Here is a 14,866-nt window from a genome sequence, read left to right as displayed (position 1 = left end):
TAATTTTTGGCTCGTACTTCTCTGCTTTGATATCTTCGAGCCTGCTGTTGATAAAATGCGGAACGGGCTTTTGCCACGTCATGCTCCTCCTCCAAGGCGTCCAAGTTGTCCTGTCGATCGAGCTCGGCTTCTCTTTCTTCGTACATGCGCACTCGAGGTGAGTCATGAATTATGTCGCAGGGCAGAACTGCTTCTGCGCCGTACACCATAAAGAATGGTGTGTATCCGGTGGTGCGATTCGGCGTGGTCCGCAGTCCCTAGAGTACGGAGTCGAGCTCCTCTACCCAGTGCGTGTTAGATTCCTTGAGGGACCACACTAGTCTAGGTTTAATGCCGCTCATGATAAGACCATTTGCACGTTCGACCTGGCCGTTAGTTTGTGTGTGATAGACGGAAGCATAGTCGAGCTTGATGCCCATGTTTTTGCACCAAAGTTTTACCTCGTCAGAGGTGAAGTTTGTGCCGTTATCAGTGATGATGCTGTGGGGGACGCCGTAATGGTGTACAACCCCGGATATGAAGTCTATCACAGGTCCGGATTTGGCCGTCTTAACAGGCTTAGCTTCTATCCATTTGGTGAACTTATCCACCATGACCAGTAAGTATTTTTTCTTGTGGGTTCCGCCTTTAAGGGGTCCAACCATGTCAAGCCCCTAGACCGCGAAGGGCCAAGTGATGGGGATAGTTCGGAGGGCGGTGGGTGGCATATGGCTTTGGTTTGCAAAAAGCTGGCAACCGACTCATCATTGGACCAAGTCCTGAGCGTCTGCTCGGGCCGTCGGCCAGTAAAAGCCCGTACGGAAAGCCTTGCTTACAAGGGACCGAGCTGCAGTGTGGTGGTCACCGAGTCCGTCATGAATTTTAGCCAGCAAGTTCCGCCCTTCCTCTTCGGAGATGCACCTTTGAAGGACTCCGGTGGTGCTTGTCTTATAAAGCTCTCCCTCGTGGACTTTATAAGCTTTAGATCGCCGCACTATGCAGCGTGCCTCGTTTTGGTCCTCTGGGAGTTCCTGCCTAGTAAGGTAGGCTAGGAACGGTTCTGTCCACGGGGCGATGACCGCCATTATTACGTGGGCTGAAGGTGTAATTTCGGTGGCAGGGCCTCCAATTATGTCCGATTGTTCGGCGTCGAGTGGTGCGGTTAGGTCCGAGCTGTTATTTGCGGGTTCCCCCTCCCATGCTACGGATGGCTTGAACAGTCTTTCTAAAAAGATGTTGGGGGGACTGCATCGGGTTTTGCTCCAATGTGTGCCAGGACGTCCGCTGCCTGATTGTTTTCTCGGGCTATATGATGAAACTCCAACCCTTTGAACCGAGCTGACATTTTTAGGACGGCGTTGCGGTAAGCTGCCATTTTTGGATCCTTGGCGTCGAAGTCTCCGTTTATTTGGGATATCGCGAGGTTTGAGTCCCCGCGTACCTCTAGGTGTTGAATGCCCATGGATACTGCCATCCAGAGACCATGTAGGAGGGCCTCATATTCGACTGCATTGTTGGAGTCCGTGTACATGATCTGGAGCACATATTGAACTGTGTCTCCTATGGGGGACGTCAAGACGACGCCAACCCCTAGTCCGGCCAACATTTTGGAGCCGTCGAAATGCATGATCCAGTTTGAATATGTGGCGTACTCTTTAGGGAGCTCGGCCTCCGTCCATTCTGCGATGAAGTCGGCCAAAACTTGCGATTTAATAGCTCGCCGTGGCTTATAGGTTATATCGAACGGGAGGAGCTCGATGGCCCATTTTGCGATCCGGCCCGTTGCGCCGCGGTTGTTGATAATATCGTTGAGTGGTACTTCCGAGGCTACTGTTATGGTACACTCTTGAAAGTAATGTCGTAGCTTCCGGGATGCCATGAATACCGCGTATGCAATCTTTTGATAATGCGGGTACCGTGATTTGCATGGAGTGAGGACAGTGGACACGTAGTAGACCAGCCTTTGAAGGGGGAGTTTGTGTCCGTCCGTTTCCCGCTCGACGACGAGTACTGCGCTGACAACTTGATGGGTTGCTGCAATGTACAATAGCATTGGTTCGCCGGTGTTTGGCGCGGCCAGGACTGGGTTTGTTGCCAATATGGCTTTTATTTCATCAAGTCCGGCCGTGGCAGCATCCGTCCACTCGAAGTGTTCGGTGCGCCGAAGGAGGCGATAAAGGGGCAGTGCCTTTTCTCCCAAGCAAGAGATAAAGCGGCTTAGAGCCGCCACGCATCCGGTTAATTTTTGTATTTGTTTGAGGTCCTTTGGGATATCCAGTTGCGACAAAGCTCGGATCTTGGCCGGATTTGCTTCAATTCCTCTACCGGATACAATGAAGCCCAAAAGCTTTCCGGCTAGAACGCCGAAGACGCATTTTTCTGGGTTGAGCTTGATGTCGTATTTTCGGAGGTTGTCGAATGTTAGCCTCAAGTCATCTACTAGAGATTCGACATGTCTTGTTTTGACGACCACATCATCCACATACGCCTCCACTGTCTTGCCGATCTGGTTTGCCAGACATGTCTGAATCATGCGCTGATATGTTGCGCCGGCGTTTTTCAGCCCAAAGGGCATTGTGTTTAAGCAGAATGGGCCGTATGGTGTGATGAATGCTGTTGCGGCTTGGTCTGATTCTGCCATCTTAATTTGATGGTAACCGGAGTATGCGTCAAGGAAACACAACGAATCGTGTCCTACGGTGGCATCGATAATTTGATCGATACGGGGGAGGGGGAAGGGATCCTTTGGTCAAGCCTTGTTAAGGTCTTTAAAATCGACACACAGGCGCCATGATTTGGCCTTCTTTGGTACCATCACCAAGTTTGCTAGCCAGTCTGGATGTTTTATGTCTCTAATGAATCCGGCCTCCAATAGCTTGGCTAGCTCCTCTCCCATAGCTTGTCTCCTGGGTTCGGAAAAACGCCGAAGGGCTTGTTTGACAGGTTTGAATCGTTTTAGGATATTTAAGCTGTGTTCGGCCAGCCTGCGTGGGATTCCTGGCATGTCTGAAGGGTGCCAGGCGAAGATGTCCCAATTTTCACGTAGAAATTCTCGCAGTGCGGCGTCCATATCAGGGTTTAATCGTGCCCTGATGGATGTTGTTTTATTGGGGTCCGTTGGATGGACCTGGAACTTGATTATTTCGTCTGCTGGCTTAAAGGATGTGGACTTGGATCTCTTGTCGAGTATCACATCATCGCTGTTAACTGTGGAGCGCAGCGCAGTCAGTTCCTCAGCTGCTAAGGCTTCGGATAGTGCCTCCAGGGCTAATGCGGCTGTCTTGTTTTCGGCGCGGAGTGCTACGTCCGGATCACTAGCGAGAGTGATAATACCGTTCGGCCCGGGCATCTTGAGCTTCATGTACCCGTAATGGGGTATTGCTTGGAAAATTGTAAATGCTTCCCGCCCTAGTAGGGCGTGATATCCGCTGCTGAACGGGGCCACCTGAAATGTGACCTCTTCGGATCTGTAATTATCCGGCGTGCCGAACACCACATCTAGTGTGATTTTTCCTTTGCAGCGCGCTTCCCGACTGGGGATTATTCCTCTAAAGGTTGTGCTGCTTCGCTCAATGCGGCTCCAGTCTAGTCCCATTTTTTGAAGAGTTTCCTCATAAATGAGGTTCAATCCGCTGCCTCCATCCATGAGTACCTTGGTGAGGCGAAAGCCGTCCACTATCGGACTGAGGACCAATGCGGCTGGTGCTCGGGCTGTTCGGAATTTAGGTTCATCACTTGCGTTGAAGGTAATAGCTGTGTCACTCCGTGGGTTTATTGTTGCTACTTGATAGACTTCGGCAAGGCTGTGGAGTGTTCTTTTTTGCGTATTATTTGATGCGAAGGTCTCGAAGACTATGATAATGGTACTGGTGTCTCCGGGGTGGTTTTCTGTGGCCTCCGAAATTAAGAGGTCCTCGCCAATTTTGGCCACCTGCCGGAGTATCCAACATGCTCTAAGGCTGTGAGTTGGTGTGGCGTCCTCTGTACTGTGAATTTTACAGGGTCCATCAAGCCATCTTTCCAGTACGGTTCCATGCTCTGTAGAGGGTTTTGGTTTTTTGGTGTTTAACCCGGGTGTCTTATGATGATGCACCCTCTTAGTTCGGACGGGATTGCTATTCAAGGCCGGATTATCCCAAAATTTTAATTTGGTTTTCCAGGCACTTTCCATCGCACAGTACTTTTGTACTATGGATGCCAAGTCAGCGAAGCGTGTAATATCACGACGACTTATGGCGTTAAGGATTCCCTCGTCTGTGCAATTACTGCAGAAGATTGATATTGAGTCTCCCTCACGGCAATCCTTAATCCTGTTCATAACCAGGAGGAATCTGGCCCAGTAATGATGTACTGTTTCCTCGGGCTTTTGCCTGATTTGGGAAAGATCGCTTATGTTCGGGTGGGCGGGTGGTGTTGATTCTGAAACCTCGCCCAATCTAAGATTCAGAGGCCGAAGAGCTTCCGAACTCTGAGGTCCGGACTCTTGGATGTTGTCCAATGAGTCTAGCCCGTTGCCTGATTTTAAGCTCAGGTCTCGAGTTACATCCTCCCCTCCGCGGGTATCCGGCTTGGAGGGGTCAGGAATTCGGATGTAACTAGTCCTCAAAATAGATGAAGGGTCGCCGCACTGCGCCTCTACCACGGCGACGTGGTGGGTGGCCAGGGGAGAGTTAATTTTTCTTAGATCGGGTTTAAGCCCAACCTGGTCATAATCCGTAGTGACCCCCAGGCGGCGATGTGATCCAAGAGCTCGTTTACGGAAGAGAGCTCCATTGGATCTAACTGCTCGGCGAGTTCCGAGCTGACCTGAAGATTGCTTTTGATGACCCGAGAGGTCATCGTCGGTGCAACAGCCGAACAGGCGGTCATAAGAAAACCGCCGAGCCGGAGAGTTTGGCCGACAGCCAAAGCTCCCTTAGCAACGGTGCCGTCTTTAAAGACGGGAAGAGGCATCCTTCCTGATTGCGACGACACAGAGGAACTCTCAATGAAAGCACCAATGTCGGTGTCAAAACCGGCGGATCTCGGGTAGGGGGTCCCGAACTGTGCGTCTAGGCGGATGGTAACAAGAGACAAGGGACACGATGTTTTTACCCAGGTTCAGGCCCTCTCGATGGAGGTAAAACCCTACTCCTGCTTGATTAATATTGATGATATGGGTAGTACAAGAGTAGATCTACCATGAGATCAAGGAGGCTAAACCCTAGAAGCTAGCCTATGGTATGATTGTTGTATGATGAAGTTGTCCTATGGACTAGAACCCTCCGGTTTATATAGACACCGGATAGGGTTAGGGTTACACAGAGTCGGTTACAATGGTAGGAGATCTTGAATATCCGCATCGCCAAGCTTGCCTTCCACGCCAAGGAACGTCCCATCCGGACACGGGACGAAGTCTTCAATCTTGTATCTTCATAGTCCTGGAGTCCGGCTGAAGGTATAGTCCGGCTATCCGAACACCCCCTAATCCAGGACTCCCTCAGAGGTCTTGAATCCAAAGGGATCTTCTCCGAAGAGGCCGCGGTCTCTCACGAGGAGTAGATCCGATGTGGATGAGCGAAGATCTATCTCTAAGTATGAGCTAAACCAACGCTAACCCTCAAATGGTGGAGGTGGAGGAGTATATATAGTCTAGGGCCACGAAGGGGTAAGTTAGGGTGAAGTGATACATGGGCTCGACCCGATACACTATGCACAGACAAGCGTCGGACGTCCGACGGGTACCGGACGTCCGGTGGCTCACGAGGGTCTGGTCGTTCGGTACTTGTCGGACGTCCGGTGTTTTGGCTCGGTTGACATGGCGCCGGATTTCCGGAGATGGTCGGACGTCCGGTCGCTGGAGTGTGTCGAACGTCCAGGACTTGTCGGACGTCCGGTCCCGACCGGTCGTCCGGTGGCTGGAGCTTCTTCCGTAGCTCTTCTTCTCGTTCCTCGCGCTTGGTATCCTCGCCTTCTTGTCCATGATCTTCCTCTTAGTTCCTGGTCATGCATAGCACACATGTTTGAGGTAGTAGCCATGTCTCACGTATGGAAAGTGATGGTTCGAAGAGGAGCGAGTTCACCTTGTGTCCAATGGTGTATAGATGAGGTCTCGTCTTATGTTCTCTTAGGGCTTGGAGAGTAGTCGGAGTGTACATGGGGATGAACGTGGGATGCTCCGCATCATCTCCCCCCTTGGTAAAGATCTGACCTCGGATCGTGATCCTCATCACCATGGAAACGGTAGTCGTGGACAGACTTGTAGTTGGACGGAGTTGAAGACATTGCGCAATCCAAGTACTCCAAGGTGTCGCCGGAGTGGTATACATGCAAGAAGAGCAAACACAAATGACACTCGGAAATACAATGGTTAACGCACACAAGGTGTCCATCAAATAAACATGAGTTCGTCCAAAGGAATTGTTCATGAAGATGCATGAGCTGCTTATCCAAATGATGTAAAATGACATGTAAAGCCTTCATGGGAGCAAAATCATTCATTTTGCACACAAATGTATTGTGGATGTGATCAATGCAACCATGGTGCAAAATGATGTCATAGTGAGACGGTTTATCAATAGCATGAATATGGTAATGGATGCTCAATGTGATGTGACCATGCAATTGATGGTAGGCAATAAGATCATGATGTATGAATATGCCATCAAGGTATATCACAACAAATTTGCTAACAAAACCCAAAGTCTAAACGATGCCCTAAAGTCTAAACAATGGAACTATTTTTCTTCTGCGGATGGCTCGAAAGTTGGGGAGTCCTACTCTGTCACGACTCGGAGTATCGCCTGATCTGGAACTCGAAAACAAAGCAACAAATACTGGACTCGGACTAGGACTGGTGGCGGAGATGAATCTGGTGGAATCTCAGATTTGTGGCGGCGATGAATCTGGTGGAAATCGGACTGGTGGCGGATATATGTTGCAGGTGGACTCAGATTGGCGTGATGGCGGCGGATATGTGGTGGCGTATATGGACTCGGATTGGTGGTGAATATGTGGTGGTGAATATGGCAGCGACGATGAAGTTGGTATGGTGGTGGTATATGGCAGCAGCGATGATGATGATGCGGTGGTGATATATGGCAGCGGGGACGTGACAACCTGTGAACAGAACTCGAAACTCTAAAGGACTAGATGCTAAGACCAGCAACTTGACACGACGATGCAACCGCAAATTCAACAAAGCAAATACAGAAAAGATTATGGAAAGGCTCAGATTGGTTCGGATAGGATGAACTAACCATAATTTTTTTGGCTTTTTTGTGGACTATAGGTACGAAGAACAGACTCAATGTAAACTACGAAAACTGTAAAATCTCACCAAGCAACCTGGAAATCTGATACCACTTGATAGAGGCAAAGGTGTCCTGATGTTTCGATGAGATGGTGGCTATCGTTTCTGTGGGAGTCGACCTTGACGATCCGACTACGAACGTGCGAGATGTCGCAGCTTAGCAATCGCTAAACCAACTTCCGAAGGGTTATTCACCACGCCGGAGCACGATCAACCTGACCACGAGGGTCTGTTTCCTGCGAGCAAAGGAAGAACAAGTAAGAAACTGAGATTGCAATCTGGATATTGCGAATATAAGATGAAAGCTTTATTGATCAAGGTGGGGTTCTGTGACGTCTTGGTCTTGTCGTTGGACACAAACGAAGTACGCGAAGTTGCAGCTATGGTGAACTTTTAATCTAAACAAAATCCAAAGTCTAAACGATGCCCTAAGGGCTGGATATATGGAGGAGAGGGGGAATTTCGTGGCCCTTAGTGGAGAGGTCCGAAACCAACCCTAACTCTTGTTTCCCCACACATACGGACTCTAAAAACAGCCTATACTTAAGTATTTCGAAAACATATGGGCCTGGCCCAATAATAAGGTGACGCAGGACCTAGAATAGCCTCTGGACGAAATTTATGAAGTGGCATCTTGTATATTTCGTCCCATGCTTCATGCACTCATTATGGTGGCTTCAGAGTCCTGGAATCATCACTTGTAACTCCGTTCTTGTTCCCCTTGCGCATGCCATCATCTCCATGCTTGAACTTGCTCCAAGGTTCATCTTTCTTGTCCAAGCTAGGCCCTTCATTTGTAAGCAAAACAAATGTATCCAACTTAGGCAGCATCATATTCACATGAACATTAGAACATTACCAAGAAACGAAAGTACCTGATAATTCAATTGGCGTGCGCGAGCTCTAGTAATTGGTCTAGTATGTACAGCAGCAGGGGCTGTGGGTGTAAGAATGGTATTGATGTCCTCATCGGGTTGTCGATGTGTTCACTCATAGCTTGTTTCTCTTGATGCAAAGCACGTTGTGCACCAAAGAGGTGACTCTTGGTGACGAAGGAGTTCATGTCGTCGTCTTGCTCCATGAAGAGTCGGTTGGTAGAAGTACTTGGCCTATCCATCATTCCAAGACGAATGTGAGTGGTAGAAAGAGAAGAACGAATACCAAATGTACCTTGACCGAAGTTGAAAGTGAATCGATGACCACTCCAATGTAGGACAAGGAAATAGCCCAATTGGTACGGATTCTCGTCGGTTTTTCACACCTACACAAATAAAAGATAATGTGGAGCTTGGTTAGGATGGTGCCACAATTTTTAATGTGAATGTAAGTAAGATTCAATAATGTTGGAAAAGATTCGCAAGATGCAATGTAACAAGTAGACCAAGCATATACGGTACACGGGAACACACGTGCAAAAAGATAAGTGGTGTTGTGCAACCAAGGGTGAGCCAAAATGTGGAATCCACAAAAATGCTCTTGTTGCACAACACTAGAGAGACGCTAGCACGATTGCACGATAGGCGGATACAAGAACTTATGCACAACCTACTTAGCAAAAATGCAACGACTTCTATCCCAAATATGTTCTATGCAAGGTGTTGCTATGATATGATCTAAGATGATCGAGTATGACAATCTTAATGTTGTATGATGCTATGGTTCTTGCTTGAAAGCTCTTTGCTTATCTTTCCTCTTTGCTTAAAAGCTTGTTTGGCTCTTTGATGTTTGAGCTCTTTTCTCATGAAATGCTTGACGAACCAAGGTAGCAATTGAGTATGCGGTGACAACTTTGTGACACAAGAGATGATACCAATATAGGCAACAATGATGTATGTATGTATGTATGCTATGGGAAGTATGATCACTAATGTGCACAAGTCTGGTTGCCGGCAATACTCAGTGGCTAGTCTTGATGGGTAAGCAACGCAAAGGAGTAAGGCTATGATAGCTATCAATGTAATGGCAAGAGTGATATGAACAATACCAAGATGAGGTTACCGGTCTTGCTTCCGGTATGGTGTCAAAATGGTGGCATGAATACCAAGTCGTAGTCGAGGTGGTCATTGTTGATGACGCGTCCGTGGCAAAAATGAGTAGCGGTGATGTCGATGTCGAACCATACCTAGATAGCCGAAACACAAAAGGATACGGTACCGCAACTCAAATTCTCAAACCCTCAAAGTAGCAATTGTGTCGGAGTAGGTAGCGGGTAAGTGGTGGTGTGGGTTGGGATATTGGAAAAGGTTTGCGGAAGTCGGTGGTGGTGTAGCGGATGATGTGGTGGAAGCCAAAACAAAATTTGAGCGAAAACAATTTTTACAATACCGGTCGTCCGGAAGTGGACGGATGTCCGGTCACCGGAAGTCCGTTAGGGTCGAAAATCCGCTAATTTCAGCTCGGTTTAGAGGTTCCGGTCGTCCGGTAAGGTCGGACGTCCGGTGGTTCCTGGGTCGCCGGACGTCCAGTAAGTTGCGGTCGTCCGGTGGGTCGGGGTCAAAATTGATAGGATTTCGTGGATTTTGGATGGATGTCGAGGTGGATATGGTGTGATAGAGGCAAAGGTGTCACATCTTTCGATGAGATGGTGGCTATCGTTTTAGAGGAAGTCGACTTTAATGATTCGACTACGAACGTGCGAGGACGTCGCGCCTTAGCAATCGCTAAACCAACTCCGAGGGGTTATTGACCACGCCGGAGCACGATCAACCTGACCACGAGGGCCTATTTCCTGCAAGCAAACGAAGAACAAGCAAGAAACTGATATTGCTATCTGGATATTGCTAATATAAGATGAAAGCTTTATTGATCAAGGTGGGGTTCTGTGACGTCTTGGTCTGGTCGTTAGACACAAACGAAGTACACGAAGTTGCAGCTATGGCGAACTTCTAATCTAAATAAAACCCAAAGTCTAAACGATGCCCTAAGGGCTGTATATATGGAGGAGAGAGGGGGAATTTCGTGGCCCTTGGTGGAGGGGTCCGAAACCAACCCTAACTCTTGTTTCCCCGCACATACGGACTCTAAAAACAGCCTATACTTAAGTACTTCGAAAATACATGGGCCTGGACCAATAATAAGGTGATGGAGCACCTAGAATAGCCTTTGGACGAAATTTATGAAGTGGCATCTTGTATATTTCGTCCCATGCTTCATGCACTCATTATGGTGGCTTCAGAGTCCTGGAATCATCACTTGTAACTCCGTTCTTGTTCCCCTTGCACATGCCATCATCTCCATGCTTGAACTTGCTCCAAGGTTCATCTTTCTTGTCCAAGCTAGGCCCTTCATTTGTAAGCAAAACAAATGTATCCAATTTAGGCAGCATCATATTCTCATGAACATTAGAATCGTTACCAAGAAACGGAAGTACCTTATAATTCAATTGGCGTGCACGAGCTCTAGTAATCGGTCCAGTATGTATAGCAGCAGGGGCTGTGGGTGTAACAATGCCATTGATGTCCTCATCATCCTCCCCTTATTGAAATGAAGTCGTCCTCGATGAAAGTTCATCGTCCTCACCCAAATAAGGCTTCAAATCTGCAATGTTAAAAGTGGGACTAACCCCAAAATCTGCAGGCAGCTCAAGTTTATATGCATTATCGTTTATTTTCTCTAACACCTTAAAAGGACCATCAGCACGTGGCATTAGCTTTGATTTGCGCAAATTAGGAAATCTATCCTTACGCAAATGTAACCAAACAAGATCTCCAGGTGCAAACACAACATGTTTTCTACCCTTATCTCCAACAAGTTTATATTTGCGTGCCACCACCAGCACCACAACCACTAGGTCGTCCACATGCAAATAATGGCAATGGTAGGGCTCACCCTTAGGTACGAGATCGTGACCATATCCCTAAACTAAAATTGAATATTCCACCATCTGAGGGTAGATATGTTCCTGATATATATCTTACTTGGGAGTTAGAAACTGAACAACGATTTACATGTTTACAATATCCTGAGGAGAGACGTGTTCCTGTTGCTGTTTGTGCTTTCACTAGCTTTGCATGTGTTTGGTGGTCTGAACATTGTAGATTATATCCTATTCCAGCTACTTGGTCTGCTTTGAAAACCGCTATGCGTACTCGTTGGGTTCCACCATATTATCAACGTGAATTACTTCAAAAATTGCAGCGCTTAAGACAAGGAAAAAATCTGTAGAAGAATATTATCAGGAATTACAAACTAGCATGATTAGATGTGGTATTGTTGAGGAGAATGAAGCTATGCTTGCACGTTTTATGGGTGGATTAAATAGAGAGATTCAGACCATTCTAGAGTATAAGGAGTATACTAATATCACTCGTTTATTCCATCTTGCTTGTAAAGCTGAACGTGAAGTGCAGGATCGACAGGCATTGGCGCGAACTAAATTTTCTGCAGGTCGATCTTCATCATGGACACCACGTGCATCCTCTACTTCCACTCCACCAGCACCTCCATTAGGTGCCACCTCCAGCCGTGATACAAGAAAGCAGGCACAACCACCACTATCTGCCAAGAGCACACCTGCCGGACCTGCGTAGAGCTCTTCTTCTCCCATGGCATGAACAGGGCACACAAGTGATATTATTTGTCGCCGTTGTAAGGGAAGAGGACATTTTGCGAGAGAATGCCAATCTCAGCGTGTGATGATTGCTACTGAGGATGGTGGGTATGAGTCCGCTAGTGACTATGATGAGGAGACTTTGGCTCTTATTACACATGAAGAACACGGAGATGATTCTGATCATGAGACGCAATACATGGCTCCTGAAGATGCTGACAGGTATGAATGTTTAGTTGCTCAACGTGTTTTGAGTGTGCAGGTCACACAAGCTGAGCAAAATCAGAGGCATAATTTGTTCCATACAAAGGGAGTTGTGAAGGAACGTTTTGTTCGCGTCATCATAGATGGAGGGAGCTGCAATAACTTGGCTAGCATGGACATGGTGGAGAAGCTATCTCTCACCACAAGACCACATCCACATCCTTACTACATCCAATGGTTCAACAACAGTGGCAAGGTTAAGGTGACACGTACTGTTCGTGTGCATTTTAGTATCTCTACATATGCTGATTATGTTGATTGTGATGTGGTACCTATGCAAGCATGTTCCTTATTACTTGGTAGACCATGGCAATTTGATAAAAATTCTGTACACCATGGTAGAAACAATCAGTATACTCTTGTTCATAAGGATAAAAATATTACTTTGCTTCCTATGACTCCTGAATCCATTTTAAAAGATGATATTGATAGAGCTAATAAAGCAAAACAGGAGAAAAATAAGAGTGAAAATCAGATTGTGGCAAAAGAATTTGAGCAACAAATGAAACCTAATAATAAACCATCTAGTGTTGCTTCTGAAATTAAATTGAAAAGTGCAGGTTTACTTGCCACAAAATCTGATGTTGATGATCTAGATTTCATCAAATCTGTTTGCTATGCTTTTGTGTGCAAAGAGGCATTATTTTCATTCGAGCGTGTGCCTTCGTCTTTGCCTCCTGCTGTCACTAACATTTTGCAGGAGTTCGCTGACGTCTTTCCAGAAGACGTGCCACCGGGATTACCACCTATTCGAGGGATTGAGCATCAAATTGACTTAATTCCCGGTGCATCATTACCCAACCGTGCACCATACCGTACCAATCCAGCGGAGATGAAGGAGATTATGCGTCAAGTACAAGAACTGCTCAACAAAGGTTATATACGCGAATCCCTTAGTCCTTGTTCTGTTCCTATCATTTTAGTGCCGAAAAAGGATGGTACGTCGTGTATGTGCGTTGATTGTAGAGGCATTAATAATATTACTATTCGTTATCGTCATCCTATTCCTAGGCTAGATGATATGCTTGATGAATTGAGTGGCTCTACAATATTCTCCAAAGTTGATTTGCGTAGTGGATACCATCAAATTCGTATGAAATTCGGAGATGAATGGAAAACAACATTTAAAACTAAGTTTGTATTATATGAGTGGTTAGTCATGCCTTTTGGGTTAACTAATGCACCTAGTACTTTCATGAGGTTAATGAACGAAGTTTTACGTGCTTTCATTGGACGATTTGTGGTAGTTTACTTTGATGACATATTGATTTATAGCAAATCTTTCAAGGAACATTTGGAACATTTATGTGTTGTTTTTACTGCTCTACTTGATGCACGTTTGTTTGGTAACCTTGGAAAGTGCACCTTCTGCACCGACCGAGTATCTTTTCTTGGCTATGTTGTTACTCCACAGGGAATTGAAGTTGATAAAGCCAAGATTGAAGCTATTGAGAGTTGGCCGCAGCCCAAAACGATCACACAAGTGAGGAGTTTCCTTGGCCTCGCTGGTTTCTATAGGCGTTTTGTGAGAGATTTCAGCACCATTGCTACACCTCTCAACGAGCTTACAAAGAAGGATGTGCCTTTTGTTTGGGGTACCGCACAGGAAGAAGCCTTCGCGGTATTGAAAGATAAGTTGACACATGCTCCTTTACTCCAACTTCCTGATTGTAATAAGACTTTTGAGCTTGAATGTGATGCTAGTGGAATTGGATTAGGAGGTGTGTTATTACAAGATGGCAAACCTGTTGCATACTTTTCTGAAAAATTGAGTGTGCCTAGTCTGAACTATTCTACTTATGACAAAGAATTATATGCTCTTGTTCGGACCTTAGAAACATGGCAACATTATTTATGGCCCAAGGAATTTGTTATACATTCGGATCATGAATCTTTGAAACACATTAAAAGTCAAGCAAAACTGAACCGTAGACATACTAAATGGGTTGAATTCATTGACATTTTTCCTTATGTCATTAAACACAAGAAGGGTAAAGAAAATGTTATTGCTGATGCATTGTTTTGTCGTTATACTATGCTTTCACAACTTGACTTTAAAATATTTGGTTTGGAGACCATCAAGATCAATATGTGCATGATGCTGAATTTAAAGATGTATTGTAGAACTGTAAGGAAGGGAGAACTTGGAACAAGTTCGTTCTTAATGATGGATTTGTGTTTCGTGCTAACAAGCTATGCATTCCAGCTAGCTCTATTCGTCTTTTGTTGTTGCAGGAGGCGCATGGAGGAGGATTAAAGGCACACTTTGGTGTCAAGAAGACAGAGGATATACTTGCTACACATTTCTTTTGGCCAAAGATGAGACGGGATGTTGAGCGTTTTGTTGCTCGCTGCACTACATGTCAAAAAGCTAAGTCACGACTCAATCCTCATGGTTTATATATGCCTTTGCCTGTACCTAGTGTTCCTTGGGAGGATATATCTATGGACTTTGTTTAAGGTTTACCTCGAACAAAGTAGGGGAGGGATAGAATATTTGTTGTCGTGGATAGGTTCCCAAAAATGGCACACTTTATACCATGTCATAAAAGCGATGATGTTGTAAATGTTGCTAATTTTTTCTTCCTGAAATTATTCGCTTGCATGGTGTGCCAAATACTATTGTTTCAGATCGTGATACTAAATTTCTTAGCCACTTTTGGAGATGTTTATGGGCTAAGTTGGGGACTAAACTGCTTTTTAGTACTACTTATCACCCCCAAACTGATGGACAAACTGAAGTAGTCAATAGAACATTGTCTACTATGCTTAGGGCTGTTTTG

The sequence above is a fragment of the Triticum dicoccoides genome, chromosome 2A (genome assembly GCF_002162155.2).
Source record: "Triticum dicoccoides isolate Atlit2015 ecotype Zavitan chromosome 2A, WEW_v2.0, whole genome shotgun sequence".
Taxonomy (NCBI): domain Eukaryota; kingdom Viridiplantae; phylum Streptophyta; class Magnoliopsida; order Poales; family Poaceae; genus Triticum; species Triticum dicoccoides.
This window is presented reverse-complemented; position numbering follows the sequence as displayed.